Source organism: Physcomitrium patens, chromosome 5, assembly GCF_059467195.1.
Source record: "Physcomitrium patens ecotype Gransden chromosome 5, ASM5946719v1, whole genome shotgun sequence".
NCBI classification, from domain to species: domain Eukaryota; kingdom Viridiplantae; phylum Streptophyta; class Bryopsida; order Funariales; family Funariaceae; genus Physcomitrium; species Physcomitrium patens.
The window spans coordinates 18013378-18029656 of record NC_143414.1 but is presented as its reverse complement, the minus strand read 5'-3'; the positions used below and the strand labels follow the sequence as shown (position 1 = coordinate 18029656).

Genomic DNA, 16279 nt, shown 5'->3' with positions numbered 1-16279 from the left:
CCACCCATTTCCTGCTTTTCCATTCCAGGTCGTTGCCGTCATTTTCTGAGAATGGATCTCAACTGATCAGTTTACCATTTTTTTCTTAAAAAAATGATGGTTAAGGGATGCGATCGGCAGCTAGGGTGCGGGTGCTGGGGAGCTTCCGATCTGTCTGCAGTAATAGCAGAACTTTGATAGGCAGCTTCCGCCAACTCTTTCGGAGATCATGCTCCGATTCCGAATCAGAACCAGAAAGGTGCTTGATCTTCACCGGCAAAGGCGATGTGCCAACTATCCCACATCGATCGTCGTCACGAGAGCTCATGGGATGTACAAAGTCTGCTCCGAAACATAATTTCTCAGCTGCCAGGTTACTCTGTCAACGTCGACATCAAGCTCTGTAATAAAGCGCCTTTCACCTTCTTCCTACTCCCATCGCTGCCCTTGCCTTGTTGCCTTTTAGCTTTTTCTCAATCGAATACATATATATACTTATATATGTATATACACTTTATTTTTAATGTGCATAACAATATTGTAAATATTCTTAGCTATTATAGGATGTTTGAATTGTTGTCTTAGTAATACTTTTTGATTGTGGATTTCAAATTCAAGTTGTTGTGACAATATTATAAAATGGTTTAATCATAACAAGATTATAAAAAATAAAAGTGTTTGTCGAAATTGGCACAGTATAATCTATTATTTTTGAAGTGGTGTTGTGCTATTTGAAAAAAAATCTACTTTATATCATTACAAACTTTGTTTTTCTATTGATTTGGTTTGTATTGTCATACTATCAACAAGTCATTTTCACGTTTGAGCATACAAATAAACAAATTTTTACAACCTTTTTTGTTGTTTTAAAAATATTATTGTAGTCATGATTATTCTTATAATTTAAATATTTATAAATATTTATAAGAAAAAAAAATATTTATATATTACTTCTTAAAATTTATTAAATGTTTTGAAGGTTTTTGAAAAAAATTTAAAAATTAAGATGATCTATACTGATGAAAAGATAGAATAATATATAGACTCTGGCCTAATCAATAACCAATTGGATTTTTTATTATTATTATTTATTTATTTTTGAGATACTATGAATAGATAAATAAATTATGCCACTTGTTATTAGAATTTATGCCATCAAAAATTTAAATAGAATAATAATAAATATAATAAATTATAATTGGTAATATTTTTAGTGTAAATAAGAATTTTACTATGTGTATACAAAGGTGCTTGATATAAAGGTGTCCACTTGGTAAAAGGGGCCTTATTTTTGTACGTATGTATATATAGATATATATATATATATATATATACACACACACAGATTAATCATCAAAAATTTAAATATCACAAAAATTTACTCAATTTTAAAATTACAACTTCAAAAATACGTGTAAAAATAACAAATTTTGCCCGGGGTAACATATTATCACATTTGATTTAATTTTCAGAAGTTCCATTCGTTCCTCCCTTTCCTTTTCCTTCTAGTTACTTTTCTTTTTCGCTCGCTTAGCTATCCTTTTTCTTTTCATGTCGCTTTTTTCTCTTACGAATTTGCAATGGAGTGGGTCAAACAAGGCTGACGTCATGTCTGTCGTAGATGACATCACAACCCCGGGCAGCATGTGGGAAAATTTCTCCTACCCCACAGACCAAATGTTTTCCTTCTGCCCGAGTTTGGTTGGCCTGGTCAGTTCAAAATCGCCCACAATGAGTTCCTGCTTAACTTTCCGGGCATCTCACCAAATCTTTTTTCACAACCTGCCCTCTGGATCTTCCCTGTGCATTTCACGAAGCTGCCCGCGTCCAAAAAGTTTTGGATGGAGCTTGAGTCCAAAAAAGATAAAAAACAAAACAAAACAAAATTCCATGGCACGTTTGTATCTATGGTACACACTATATTTATATACACACTAAATTTTATATATTTTATTAAATATTATAATTGCAACCAAAAAATTGGTAGTACGTTTGCACTATTGTTTCTATAAATGGAATGATATTAAATGTGACAAATAATAATGTCTTTGATAGAATTGATTTATCCATTTCAAAAGAGATAATTTGTTTGAAAGATGTGCTAAAAGTATTTTTCATAATATGTCCTTGTAAAATAATGGGTTGCAAATCAATTGAATTTGGTAGCACTAAAAAAATCGGGTAGCATTATTGTCCTCATTTATGGTAGTTCTAGGGATTGTAGTTCATGTTTAATCTTTAAAGGTATTAGAAAATGAGGTATAATATAAAATTTCAAATATCAAACATATTCATTAGTGATAATATTTGGGCATTGTTTGAACCCTTTCAAGCCAAAACCTATTATTGTTGTGATAATTATCAAGAGCACATATGTTGTTATTTTGAATCATTTCAAGTTACTGATTATATAAATAATAATTCTTAGAAAATAAGAAAATAAAATAAAAATAAAAACATAATATTAGTTATGTGAGAACATGAGAACTTAATTGTTCTTTCAAGTCCTGCTTTTTATGATTTCTATTCTTTCTTATTACACTTTGTTTATATAAAAGAAAACAATCCATTTTGTACAACTGCTTAATCATTTATTTTTAAAATAAGGACAGCTTGTCATATTTATATATATAGACATAAAAAGACATGTTTTACATGAAGTCCAAACCTCGTTCAAACTTTATAAAACTCAGTTAACATTTTCTCCCTTTGGAAACATCTCATGTAAACTTAAACGGATAAAATCAAAAGTAAAAAAATACAGTTTCTGACTGATATGAGAACTCGTTTTTATCCTTTATTTTTCTCTTTATTGATTTTCCTGACATCAAACCCATTCTTCCATCTTTTACAGGTTAACTTTCAACAACCCACTTGTAGAAAACGAAAGAAAAAACACTGTAAACACTGCACACACAGACTCAACTGCAAGTAGTTAACAGTGGTTAAGAATCCTTCAAACTAGAACATCTTCTCATCTACATTACAAGTTACCAAAATCATAGAAAATGGAGTGAATATCCACGGCATGTAGTGCTGATTGTGCTCATCTCACCCACAATGCCTGGAGAATCTGGAGGATCCGGCAGGTAAAGAAGGAGATTTCGGAGTGTGTGTAAATGTCATGTCTAGAAGCTGGTTTCGAATGCTCCGTGCGGACTCTGGGGTCTCACAAATCCTGCAGACTGAGAATGGTTCCGAGATGTGGATTGACGTTGCTGTCTGTGTCATCGTCATCTTCTCTGTGTTGCATGGACGGTAGCGAGCTTGGTTGTGCCGTGAATGATTTCGTGGCTACTTTACACATTAGTAGTCAACTTGTAACTAATCCGATGAAGATCATGGATATGAGTACATGTATATATATATATATATATATATAAACACCATGGACGGGCAAGTTGAGGCTAGATCCAAAGCTAAAGTCTGTACATCACGTGCTGAAAACTTTCCGTGAAGGTCATGTACTCTACACACGTTCACGCATGTAGCCTACCAACTTACCACCGTCCTTTTGCTCAAAAAGCTGCTGGATTCCTCATCCCATGACTGGTAAGTTTTTAACGGCACCAGTCGTTGTTCTACACTTGCAGGAAACAACCTTGCGGGCCGTTTGAAACTCGGCTTCCAAGATTCTGAGTCCAATAGCCTGAAGTATGTTGACAAGTCGTTTGAAATTGTGGCAAGAGAAGGTCCTCCACTGACACATTCCAGATTACGTTTCCGAATGAAGTTTAGCACAATTGGTGAAAGGTTTTTGTAATGCACAAAGTTGATAACTAGACAATCTGTAGTGGTTTTAGGGTGGTTTAATTGACGGGTCAAGACCATTGCTAATACCACATCATCTCTGCAGTGAACAATTGCTGACCAAAGAGCCTCAAAAACATCAGTGGAGAAAAAGAAATGAAGATTCAGCGGTACTCATAGCTCTCTCGCTCTGACATCGACAAGAAGATTATACCTATTAAGGTCTGCTGATGAGAATAGTCAATCGAGTAAAAGCAAGTCGCATCTGCAATCACAGCGAAATTCTTATTCTTATTCAGCGCACGAGCTCTAGCCAGGATGCATTGAAGTTCCTTGCAAGACATGCAAATTTTTTGCAATGGTCCGTCCAACCTCAGTTCCAAATCCAGTCGGTATTCATACTTGGCACCATACCAACATGAAGTGCAGCAGCAGCAGCACAGCGTAAGCAATTAGCTAAAGGGACAGTCTCATGAACGACGTTGAAAATTCATTTTCGAAGACGAAGCTTTTGTCTTTGATTGTGGTCAAATCTGAGTAGAAACACGCAGCGAACCAAGTTGTATATACATCGAAAAATCTCATCCTCATATATTGTTGCTTCATAGAATGGCCGTAAGCTCTTCATGGTTCAAACTAACCATCATTCTTCGCAATCTTCATTCAGTCCCACATGGATGCATCTCTGCATTTTCTCAAATCCATAATCGCTCAGCTACTAAATGCATTCTAGTGATCTTCTGATAGGACACCATGACTCTGATTATCTGTGGCGTTTGCAAGCGTTAAAGTTCAAGGAATCTTGTGTCCACAAACACTAGAAGTAAACCTCAAAATTTTGTAAAGGTGAGTATTGAAAGTAATTCTGCCAACTTCCTCATCTGGGTTCAAATTGTTTGTGGAGGAAACGGCGTTGTTCTTGTGTTTGTCTGCCTTCATGGAATAGTCTAGATGCATTCACAAAATATGACAACAAAATCACAAGTCCATAGGTGATTGATGTTGTTGCTTTTATTAGTTATGGGTTTTATTCATGGTCGAAATTTCCATTCGAATGTATAAACACATTTTTTTTAAACATATCATGGAGTAGATTTCATTTTATATTATCATAGACTTTGTTCATTTAAAAGAAAAATCGTTTATATTTTGAGAAGATTTTAGTTTTATTTTTTTTAGTATGAAAGCATCTTGTTCCTTTTTTTTTTTTTTTTTTTTTTTTCTTTTCTATTATGATATTTGAAAAAAAAATATTAATTTATTATTGATTGTTTGTACAATGAGTTTTTATAATTGGTTAATCTTGAATTCTGAATTTGAGTCAAACTATTTGGAATCTTCAATAAGATTATGAGAAGTTCTTTGAGCACATTTATTTTTGATTACTATAGATTTTGGAGATTGCTGAAGTTGAATGTCAACTAAAAGAAAAAAATACTAAATATTGAAAAAAGATGTAAAAGAGTATCAAATAAAGATTATCTTTTTATATATATATATTAATAGCAAAGATAGTAACTTTAAAAATTATATAATAATTAGAGTATGATTGGTGTCTTTCATTTTATATCACATACTTTAATGTGATTAAAGAAGTTTGTATATCATAAAAATGTGTAAATAACTCAGAATGCAATTGATTAAAGATTCAAAAGAGTAAAAAATATTTTAAAATTTAAAATTTTTATTAAAAAAATAATTATAATATGTTGGAACTAAATAAAAACAGACCTTATAAAAGTATTTATTTTTATAAAAGTTATATTTTAAAAAATAAATTGACATATTAACTTTGATTATAAGATATAATTTTGATTATATATATATATAATTTAAATTATTATAGATTAATTTATATCTATATATATATTTTTTATTAAAAAATAAAAAACAAAGTATTTTGATATTTTATATTAGATAAATTCATTTACATGTATAGATTAATTATCTACAGTACATTTTTTTAAAATACTGCTTAACATCTTAATTTATTATATGCAGTTAAGACAGTTTTTGAAAGATTAAACTAACCATAAATAAAAACCAAGAAGTTGTGATACGTTTTTGAATAATCTTCATTCCAATGTTTGTACCAATATAAAGAAGTAGTTTTGATTCTTTGTTATGATATGTGAATTGACACATAATATTATTTTAGACAAGATAAAAAATTAAAGATTTATTTAATAGGTGGCAATTTTCGCCTAATATCTTTATATAAAAAACTCAACAGTTTTTTTAAAATTTTGTATGCAAGCTTTATAAAGATTATAAAGCTTCATGGTTTTATTTTTAATTTTGTAAAATTGTATTCTTAACAAGTAATAACATTATGTTTATTATATTTCAAAAGTAAAATTAATTAGCTATAATATTAGCAAAAATATTTTTATTGAGGATATGATTATGGAAATCTTTATATATATATATATATATATATATATATATTATTATTATTAAAAAGAAAAAAAGAAAAAAATGGATAAAGTGACAAGAAAAAAATGAAATAGAGTAGCTGTTATTAGCTGTTATAGCTGTTATAAAGGAACTTAAGAGTCTTTAATATAAGTTGAAACATGAAAAATACAATAATAAGATTAAAGATGGCTTCAATCTTATTTTCATTTTGAAAATTAAAAGAATCATGTTGAAAATTTTTAAACACCATTAAATGCATGAAAAAAGCTTTAAAGTTATAAGATGCTTTTATAGTGGCTTTTCAAAGATATGTAATAATATTGCATATTTAAAAGAATTTAAAAATCTAATTTGGATTTAAAGTTTTTTTTAAAGAAGATAATATCTATCTAATATGTTTTTACATACTTTTTTTTCTTTTTATCTCCTCATATTTACTTAAGTAATATAAGTATATATTATATTTATTTGATATTCTTGTTTTTCTTAACTTAAAAAGCATTCAAATTTTGAACAAGTTATAATGAGTTGCAAATACTATTTAAATAAATAAAAATAGAAGCAAATAGAAGCATATATAATCGTATTGGAAAGATAATATCTTTATTAAAAAGCCTTCATAAGGTTTTCTAAATACATATTAGATTTTTAGATTTTTATAGATATGTCATGTAGCTATTAAAACTTGTTCTACAAGATTTCCATTTTTAAGAAGTTATGTTAGAAACAACCTACAATTTGGCACATAGGCTATAAGCTTTGAAAACCCTATGCGGCTTCTGTAAGACTTTTTTTGTAGTTGGTGCATATAGAAATAAGATTGAGACTATCCTTAGTCTTGTCAACATCTTTTTTTATATTTTAGTCTTGGTTCAAGATTTTGTAGGTTCTTTGTAATTAACAATAATCAAATAATTTCTTTCTATCATATATCTATTTTTTAATTTACTACTTTTTAGTAGTAGTACTACAATGTATTATATCTTTGGAATTTTATCTTGATTTATTTCTTTAATAGTTTGATAAGACTTCTAATTTCTTATAGATCTTTTTTAATTTAGATAGAATAAGCATAAAAAAGAACTTCATGTCTTTTTACTTCTTTACAAAGGAAATTGGATTTTTTTAGTATATTTAAGTTAATTTGGTGATGAGTTTAATCTAATTGTTATACAAAATTATTATGTTAATCAAGTTATTTATGTTATACATTTTTATTCAACAATTTTAGTACTTAAGTATTCATAGATTTTTTTGTTGTATGCTCTTGTTTAACAACTTAATCACTTGACTAGTATTATGTAATATATTACATATTTATTTTGATCAACTTAATCATACAATTAGTATTTATTTACATTAAAAAAAAATAAGAAAAAAATTGGACAATATATTATGATATAGAAATACTTCTCCGATCTGGGGGTTCTTCTGTTTTCCCTTGTGTGTTAGATGATGTGTCTGAGGACGAGGTTGTTGGTAGTGATTCGATAAGATCCCATAAGTCCTCCTTCGAGAAGGTGCTTTTGAGAGAATGTTGATGGTCTTGGTTTGAACACTTGCGAAGAACTTTGGATTGATCCTATACTCTGCCGGAAATGAATCGTGGAATTCAGTCGTGAGGTGGTGTTTTGAGCATCCAAGATTCTTGGTAATACAGAGGTTGTCATTTCGACGAATGCTTGGATGTTGCTGCCGATTCCTCATGCTGGCGATTGAGAGCTTCGAAGAATGTGTATGGACGCAGAATTGAATTGGCGCTGACGTGAGTTTTGACAACGGTGTGCAGGGTTGTGCATGGGCCACTTACCAGGTGTCGATCATATGGCTATGTACCTCAGAAGTATGCCAGTGTTTACTACTCGCAACGCGCATGTGAGGGTGGTCTCATCATCTCCAAGGCAACCGTTGTATCCGAGACTGCGATAGGATACCACCTCGTCCCAGGCATCTGGAGTCGAGAGAAAATCGATGCTTGGAAGCCCATTGTGCAAGGGGTACATGACAAGGGCGGCATCTTCTTCTGCCAACTACGGCACTGTGGCCGCTTCTCTCACACTTGTAAGCCTCCGGTGCCTGCCACGGCTATCACAAACTGGTAGTAAACGAAAAATTTGATGACGCGTGTAGAAAAGAGATCTGTAAAAAGGTGTAGATGATCAAATTAGTTGACATTTTTGAGCGATGCTCCATGCAGCTTACCAACCGAACGGTGCACCTCCTCCTTCCTCCACCAACCAGCGAATCAAAAACTATGGAAAAACGTACCTTGGAGACGGAGGACTGGCTGACCTCTCAGAGCCGCAAGCAATCGACACTCATGAGGTTCTTCTCTTTGTTGAAGATTTCGCTTAAGCTGCTCGAAATGCCATTGAAGCAGGTCCATTGTGGTGCACCTTTCAGTTCTACCATGACATTTCCAGCCCAATAGTTCAGATAAATTCGTCAAGAATCTCGGGGAATGAGTCATGGATCTCTGAGTGGATGTCATGACTGTTGAACTTCACGCGGAACTCCAATCGGTTGCTCCTCCAGGTTTCGATGGCGTCGAGCTTCACGAAGCCAACGGCTACTTAATCGAACAGTTTCTGAGAGACGGCGCCAACGACAGAACAGGCGAGTATGGCGGGACCGTGGAGAACCATTGCCGCTTTCTGCTCGACACCGTGGGCGCTGTCCGAAGGGCGATAGGGTCAGACCGGGGGGGAGTCCGAATCTCTCCCTTCACAGACATACTGGAAGTGACTAATTCCAACTCCGGCGACCTCGCAGTCCACATCGCCAAAGCTCTGAACCATCACAAGGTTTTGTACCTCCACGTGATCGAGCGGAGGCTGGAACCTTATGGAGAGGCTCCGACCGAGGACGTGATGTTGCTAATCCGGAAAGCTTTTAATGGACCGTTCATTGCTGGGGGCGGATTCACCCGGGCAACGAGAAACGACGCCATCGCTAGCGGGAGAGCAGACCCTATCGTGTAGGGGCAGGCTGTATCTATCCAACCCAGATCTATCGAAACGGTTTGTGTGGAACGCCCCTCTGAATAAGTACGATCGAAGCACTTTTTACACGCAGGACCCCGTTGTTGGCTACACAGATTATCCGTTCCTCGACGATTTTGCGAACACTCAATCGTCATGGTCAATCGTCGATCGTCAATGCAAAGTCGAAGTGGAGTTGTGGGACTCTTTCAGTCATCTTTTTCTGTTTTTTAAGTATTATTGTTTTCAATGCACCCAAGTGCATGTCGATGCTCAACCCCATTCGTCTTGGTATGTCGGAAGACATTCTAGCAACACTGTGTGATGCTAATGCTAGGTCACAATGCCGATTGGTATTTAGCACTATCATTAGCAGTTAGATTGATAGTTTAGTGAGCATTTTCTCTCGGCAGAACGTGTGCATGATACGTAATGTTTTGTACAGCACTATTTTCAGATGCAAGTTAGATAGAACAGCTCTAGACAAGTTTGAACAATCTTTAGCACTGTAATGACAACCTCGTGATTATCATCCTGACTGAATGAGACAAATAAGAAGTTAAAAATTACATATCACCCAAAAAAAACATTTGATACTAATTTAAAATACAATAATCATATTCAATACATAAGTGTAAAGTTCATAATTCAATTAGAAATGGAAGTTAAACATTCATTAACACTCATTCAATGACGAGCTAAATTGGAATAATAAAATGCCCCATGGAATGATGGAATTGATTGTTGAAAAAATGAGACACAATTAGTTGTGAAAAAAATTAAAGGCATATGACTCTCTTCTTTATGATGGTAATATACAAATCCAACACAATGAGATACTCCATCACAAAACATTATTAATTTTGCAACTACAAAAAGGACTAACAGCACTTTAGTTACTTCAGACCTTTTTGCAATTATGAGTGTTTATAACATCCAAAAGGTTCAAAGTGCCAAGAATATTATTAATGTAGTAAGGCAAAGGTTTTGCACAGCTCTCTCCAATTGCCTTGAAATCTACAAAATGGATTAAAGCATCAAATTTACAAGAATGAAGAAAACTTGGTTATGATTTGGTAGTGATTCATAAGCCAAATTCATAAAACAATTCATCACTAATCATGTATGTCCACATGCAATGGAAATATGAAAATCCAAGATGTTAACAAAACTATTTTAACCATGAGTAATTTTGCAACATATCACTATAGGTCAAAAAGAGCTTGCATATTAGAAAAAAAACATAGTTGATTTAAAAAAAATTCAATCAAGCAAGAAATTTTATTCCTTCTAGCTAAAAGCCACTTGATATTACAACAACAATTTGGATGGGATCTAGTAGGTCTTTGAATTTTATTATATAGCATCTTGCTCAATTCATACAATTATCAACTATTACATGGCACCATCGCTTCTAAAGCAAGTGTGTTTTCTTTTCAAAAATATTAGCAAGGGCCTTCTCAAAAAACACCTTCAATGTCTCAATGTTGAATCTATGTTTTTATTTTTCTACCTGCTTGGCTTGCCTCTCCTTTTGGATGTTTTACCATAGTAAATTGAACTTGTTCATCTTGTCAATATCTAATCCATACTTCTAAGCATCAATATCAATAGAGGAGATTCATTGGCGATATCAATAAGGCTATACTTTACACTCATGAGGAGGGTCTTGACCAAAAGAGATGCTCAAGCACAAAGGATGGGCTACCTTTTGTACACATAGAAGATAATCATCAATTTCATCTGCATTGAATCATAGTCATAAGTACATTGCATGGAATAGAATGACATTGGACTAAATTAATCATTACATAGTTTACATGGTGTGGCTTTAATAAAATTATAATGTGACTTTAAGAAGTTCATTTATATTATAAAAATTATGTCTATATTATAAAAGTTATATAATTAATTTTATTTAAGTTCTAAGATTGCAATGGCATCTTTTATGATAAAATTAGTGTGGTTTGAAATTTAGAAGTCTATGACTTATTTTAGATGCATAATTAATTTTATTTGAGTCACGTGTGATTTAAAATATATAAATAAATTCATTTAAGTTGTAGAAGTGGTTTTAACTACTTAATAATACTTATTTGTATGAAAAGAATTAAGTGCATCCAATTGCATGTCTTAAAACTTTCATATATATAAATAAATATTAATTAAATAGTTTTAATTAATTACTATGTATTATAATCCAAGTTGAATTATTCATCTAATAATAAATCAAAGATCACACATCTATTTAATCCATATTCATTCAATCTATATTTATCTAATTTATGCAATAAATATAATCATAGCTTTTCAACTACATAACTATCAAAGATAAGAGCTCAATGAAAGCAAATAAATAAGTGAGAATTTTTCAAAAAAATATAATAAAATAGAAATAAGGAAGTATATATATTAAATAGAAATTGGAATAGCTATTGAAAAAAAATAAAAAAAACTAGAGACTTCTTAAAACTCGACCAAAAGTAAGAAAGAAGTTGATAAGACTGAAGAAAACTTCACTCTTGCCTCTATATATACTATCTATTTAAGAGCTATATGGTGATATTCTATAGGACCTCTAAAACATATTGATTTTGCACAACATATATCTTAACTTGCAAGGCAAGTTTTCTATATAGGCACTATATAGTTAGCTTGTTTCTTAAGCTACTAACATGTAAAGCACATAGTTAATTTGTTACCAAGTTTTTAACCTATCAATCAACTACAAATACATATAAAATCAAAGTAGCATCTATGAAGTTTTTATAAAGCTTTCTTAGAAGATATTATGAAATTAATCTATTTTTACTTACTTCTATCTATTCATATTATCTAAATAATAATTCTAATAAATATATATATATGATAATAATATATTACATCAAAATTAATGAATTTATCTAAATATTACATCCAATAATTTGAATATTTATCAAATATTTATTCATACATTATTTGAAACATGACCAAACTATCTCAAAAATCCAAGATCCCTCAAATCTATAGTAATATAAAGCCTCATCACAAAATAGGACAAAACAAAATAAAACAAAACTGAATGGAACTAAACAGAATAGGACATAAAAGACAAAACTAAACAAATCGAAACAAAACAGAATAAAACTGAATAGAAAGATGTAAAATCAAATTTTACTAAAAAAAAAAAGGTTTGAAGCCATATCTCACCAAATGCCCCAAAAGGCCTTGGCTAGTCCTATTTATACCTTGTCATACCACCTTGAAGTTTTTAGAATGTTCCTAGGTAGTAGATCCCACCTAGATAATTACCTTAAATTCTTTTTTTAGAAGATTCTATGGTAGGCCTTATTTAGATAACCGTCCTAAATTCTTTCTAGAATGTTTTACAATAGATCTCACTTGATCCACTCATCTAACTCCAATTCTAAAGACTTCCATGGTTCTAATTATCTACACAATTAACTTATCTATACCTTATTATAGACAATCTTCCTCCACTAATACGAAACGTCCTCGTTTCACACCCAATGGTATTTTTAAATTGCCTCTTGGCAATGGGTGAAGTTTTGTGTAAGTTTCCATATTACATCGTAAATAGGATAACATTTTTAAAGAACTTTGTATTAAAATTGTGGATGTCCACAACCACAATGAAGATAGTGATGTTTCAAAATATTGTCTACTTTATATTCTTATTGGTTATCAATTACAACTAGTAGTGGTAGTAATTTGAGTTGATCCAAAAAGTGCTTTGGCTTGGTATGAAATTCCTTTAATTGCAAAACATGAAAGTTTGGATGGACCCAAATATGTGGCGGAAGCTCAAAGTGGTATGTAACATGAAAAATCACTGTAGAAAAGTGGAAAGGTCAAAGCCACCAAGGTGTTAGTTTATGGATTTAGATTGATGTAACAAGTGGCAAGTTGGCATTGGAGAATAATACTTGATCATCTTCCTAGAAGGTCTTGTATTGTCGATGGTTATCTGCATATTGCTTCTTCTAATTCTATACAATAAGAAGGTAGTATCATGCCTCTTATAAGCCATTACATAAATTCCTCAATTGTCAGGTTGTTGGTGTCGATGGAACGATAGAGAGTTATTGGTGTAATTGAATGCTGACTGATACTATGAAAAAATGGTGAATAACTAGTACTTGCTTGAATACTATTATTATAAGCAAACTCCAAGGGCATTAAGTATTCATCCTAATGATTATGATGAACCACCACAAATACCTATAAAATATCTTCTAAGGTCCGATTTGCATGCTCTATTTGCCCATCTATTTGGAGATGAAAGGCTCTAAATATGGCAAGTCATGTGCCTAGTAGCTTGAACAAGGCTTGTCAAAAACTTCCCGTAAAGGATGGATCTCAAACTGAAACGATGACACAAAGTAATCTATAATGACAAAAGACGATATCAAAGAAGACTCGTGCAAGCATTGGAGCATGAATATCCAAGCATATCATAGCCAAGTAAAGTTACTTTGAGAGTTGATCCATAAAGATAACAATAGCAGTATGATTATGAAGCATTTGGAACAAATACATAATAAGATCCATAGTCACTTGCTCCTAATGTGTCGTAGATAGCAAAATTAGTTGCAATAGTCTAAGAAATGCCTCATTACATACTTTATTACATTGACATGACCTGCAACAGCATATAAAGGCTTGAACATTATAATCCAAACTTATCCAAAATCATGCTCTTAAGATCCATTCTAGAATCTTTACTTGTCCTAAATGTCCAAATATTGGGATGTCATGTCCCTCCTAAAGTATGCATGTCCGGAGTTTAGCATTATTAGATATATAATTTTTTATTTTAAAATAGAACAAGCCATCATTAAGAATGTAATTTTGATATTATAAATTATTCATTTTTAGCTCATCACTAACCATCTTGAAATGAGCATTTTGATGCATAGCTTCCTTCTATTCTGCCTCTTTGCTTAAATTTGAAATAAGACTAGTAATGGTAGCAACTTTTACCTTATCTTCCGATTTATCCTTCAAGTTTGGTCTCTATGATAAGCTCTCTAGCACAGTATGTTATTGCCCGTGCTTATACTCAAGCTAGATATAAAAAAGCTATAGCTATTCTTCTCAACGATGATGCCACAATTTCATATTTTCTAGATGCAAATCATATAGCAAGAATTGATGGTCACTCTAAACAACTACTGGCTTTTCCAATAGATAGTGTCGCCACATCTTTGTGGCATGTACAATTGTTAATTATTTTCTATTATGTGCAAAGTAATTACATTCTATCATTTTGAGCTTGAATGATTCATATGCCATAGGTTGAAGGCCCCTACCAAAGTCTTGTTGAAAGATTACTCCAATAGCAAAGTTAGAAGCATCAATGTCAAGCATATAAAGAAGATTATGATCATATGGCTACAATATTAGAGTAGTAATGAATGCTTCCTTCAACTTATTAAAGGCATTTTGCTACTCCAATTTCTATTCAAATGAGGCACCTTTTTTCAATAGGTTTGTCAATGAGACAGAAATATGAGTAATTTATTGAATAAAATAGCGATAGTATCTAACAAGACCTAAAAATGAGCAAACTTTGAAAACATCTTTGGAAGTTGGCTAATCCTCCACTGCTTTCACCTTATCTTGTTCCATATGCATGCCTTCAAAGGACACCACATGCTCCAAAAAGATGACTTTCAACTTTCAAAATTCACATTTAGATTTCTTATAATAGAAGCAACTAACTTGTAGCTCGCGCAATACTTCTTGTAGGTGTTGTTTATATTCTTCAAGGATTTTACTATATATAAGGATATCATCAATGGAAATGACTACATACTTGTCTAAAAGATCTCAATTTTTTTTTTCATTTGATCCATAAAAGAGGCTGGAGCATTGGTGATATCAAAAGATAAAACCAATCATTTGAAATGTCCATAGCGTGTATAAAATGTCATCTTTTCTACATCTTTTCTTATAATAATTGTTTGCCAATAGATGCTCCAAAGATCTAATTTACTAAAGATGATCGCATCTCGAAGTTGGTGAAGAAGATCATCCATGCATAGAAGTAAATATGCATTTTTAATATTCTGCTTATTGAAGCCTCGATAGTTGATGCAAATACAAAGTCCATCATCTTTCTTGGATGCAAAGAATATAAGTGCTTTCTATGGTGATGTGTTTTCTTGAATGATGTCTTTTTCTAAGAGTTTGTTCAATGTCTTCCATAGCTCTTTAAGTCCTTTTAGTGCTAGATAATAAATTAGTCGATTTGGTGATTTGGCTATAGGCAATAGTTCTATTTGAAAAGGGGCATCTTAATCAAGAAGTATGGTACTAGGTAGATCAATTGAAAAGACATCCTGATATTTTCATATGAATTGCTATGCTCATTCTATCTCTTCAATTGTCTTTCCTACTACTGGCACAAGATTTGGAACCACCATATATATAGGTTATTCATTCTGTATTTGCATCTTCATAAAGATCATCCTTACGAGTATGTCTTTGATTACAGATTATCTTTCTTCTTCACTTCATGTAGAGATGTAAAGAGTTACTTTGCATCCTCCATCTTTAAAAGAGGTTGTCCTTGCTATTCAATCAACTTACTTATTTTCCATCTTCAACCATGGCATACCAACGATATCATACGTTAGTTTTGTTTCCTTGAATCTCTCTCTTAAGACATAGGCGTCTATCAATTTCAAGGTTTTTTCTTTACATATCTCATTCAATACGTTCTCTCAATCATCTGTAAGGTATATACTTCCTTCCTTCATTGCCTTAGTTTTAATTCTAAGCTAATCGACAATTTGAGTTGAGATGTAATTTTTTGTAGAGCCACAATCTACAAGCACTCAATATGATTGTTCTCTTAGTAGTCCTGTTAGATGCACTAGTAGACTCTTTTTATAGTTATGTGAGGCCATACCGCAGTGCCTCAACCACTACAACAAATGGCAATAGAGGTTTCAAATTTTCAAATGACTATATCTGCTTCAAGAAACATAGAAGGTGCATCCTCTCAAGATAATGATTTGACAACAATAATAGTAAAAGAACCAAGGATTAGCCTTTCAAAAAAGTTCGATGGTACCCACTTAAAATCTTGTAGCTTTATAAACCAAGTATAACTAATCACCTTGCTTCAACCTCAATGATATTTC

At 32.1% G+C, this 16279-nt stretch overlaps 1 pseudogene; it reads left to right on the top strand.

The window, feature by feature from the left end:
- The first annotated feature begins 8350 nt into the window (after window positions 1–8350).
- LOC112282833 (12-oxophytodienoate reductase 1 pseudogene) lies at window positions 8351–9836 on the top strand (annotated as a pseudogene).
- Window positions 9837–16279: the final 6443 nt, after the last annotated feature.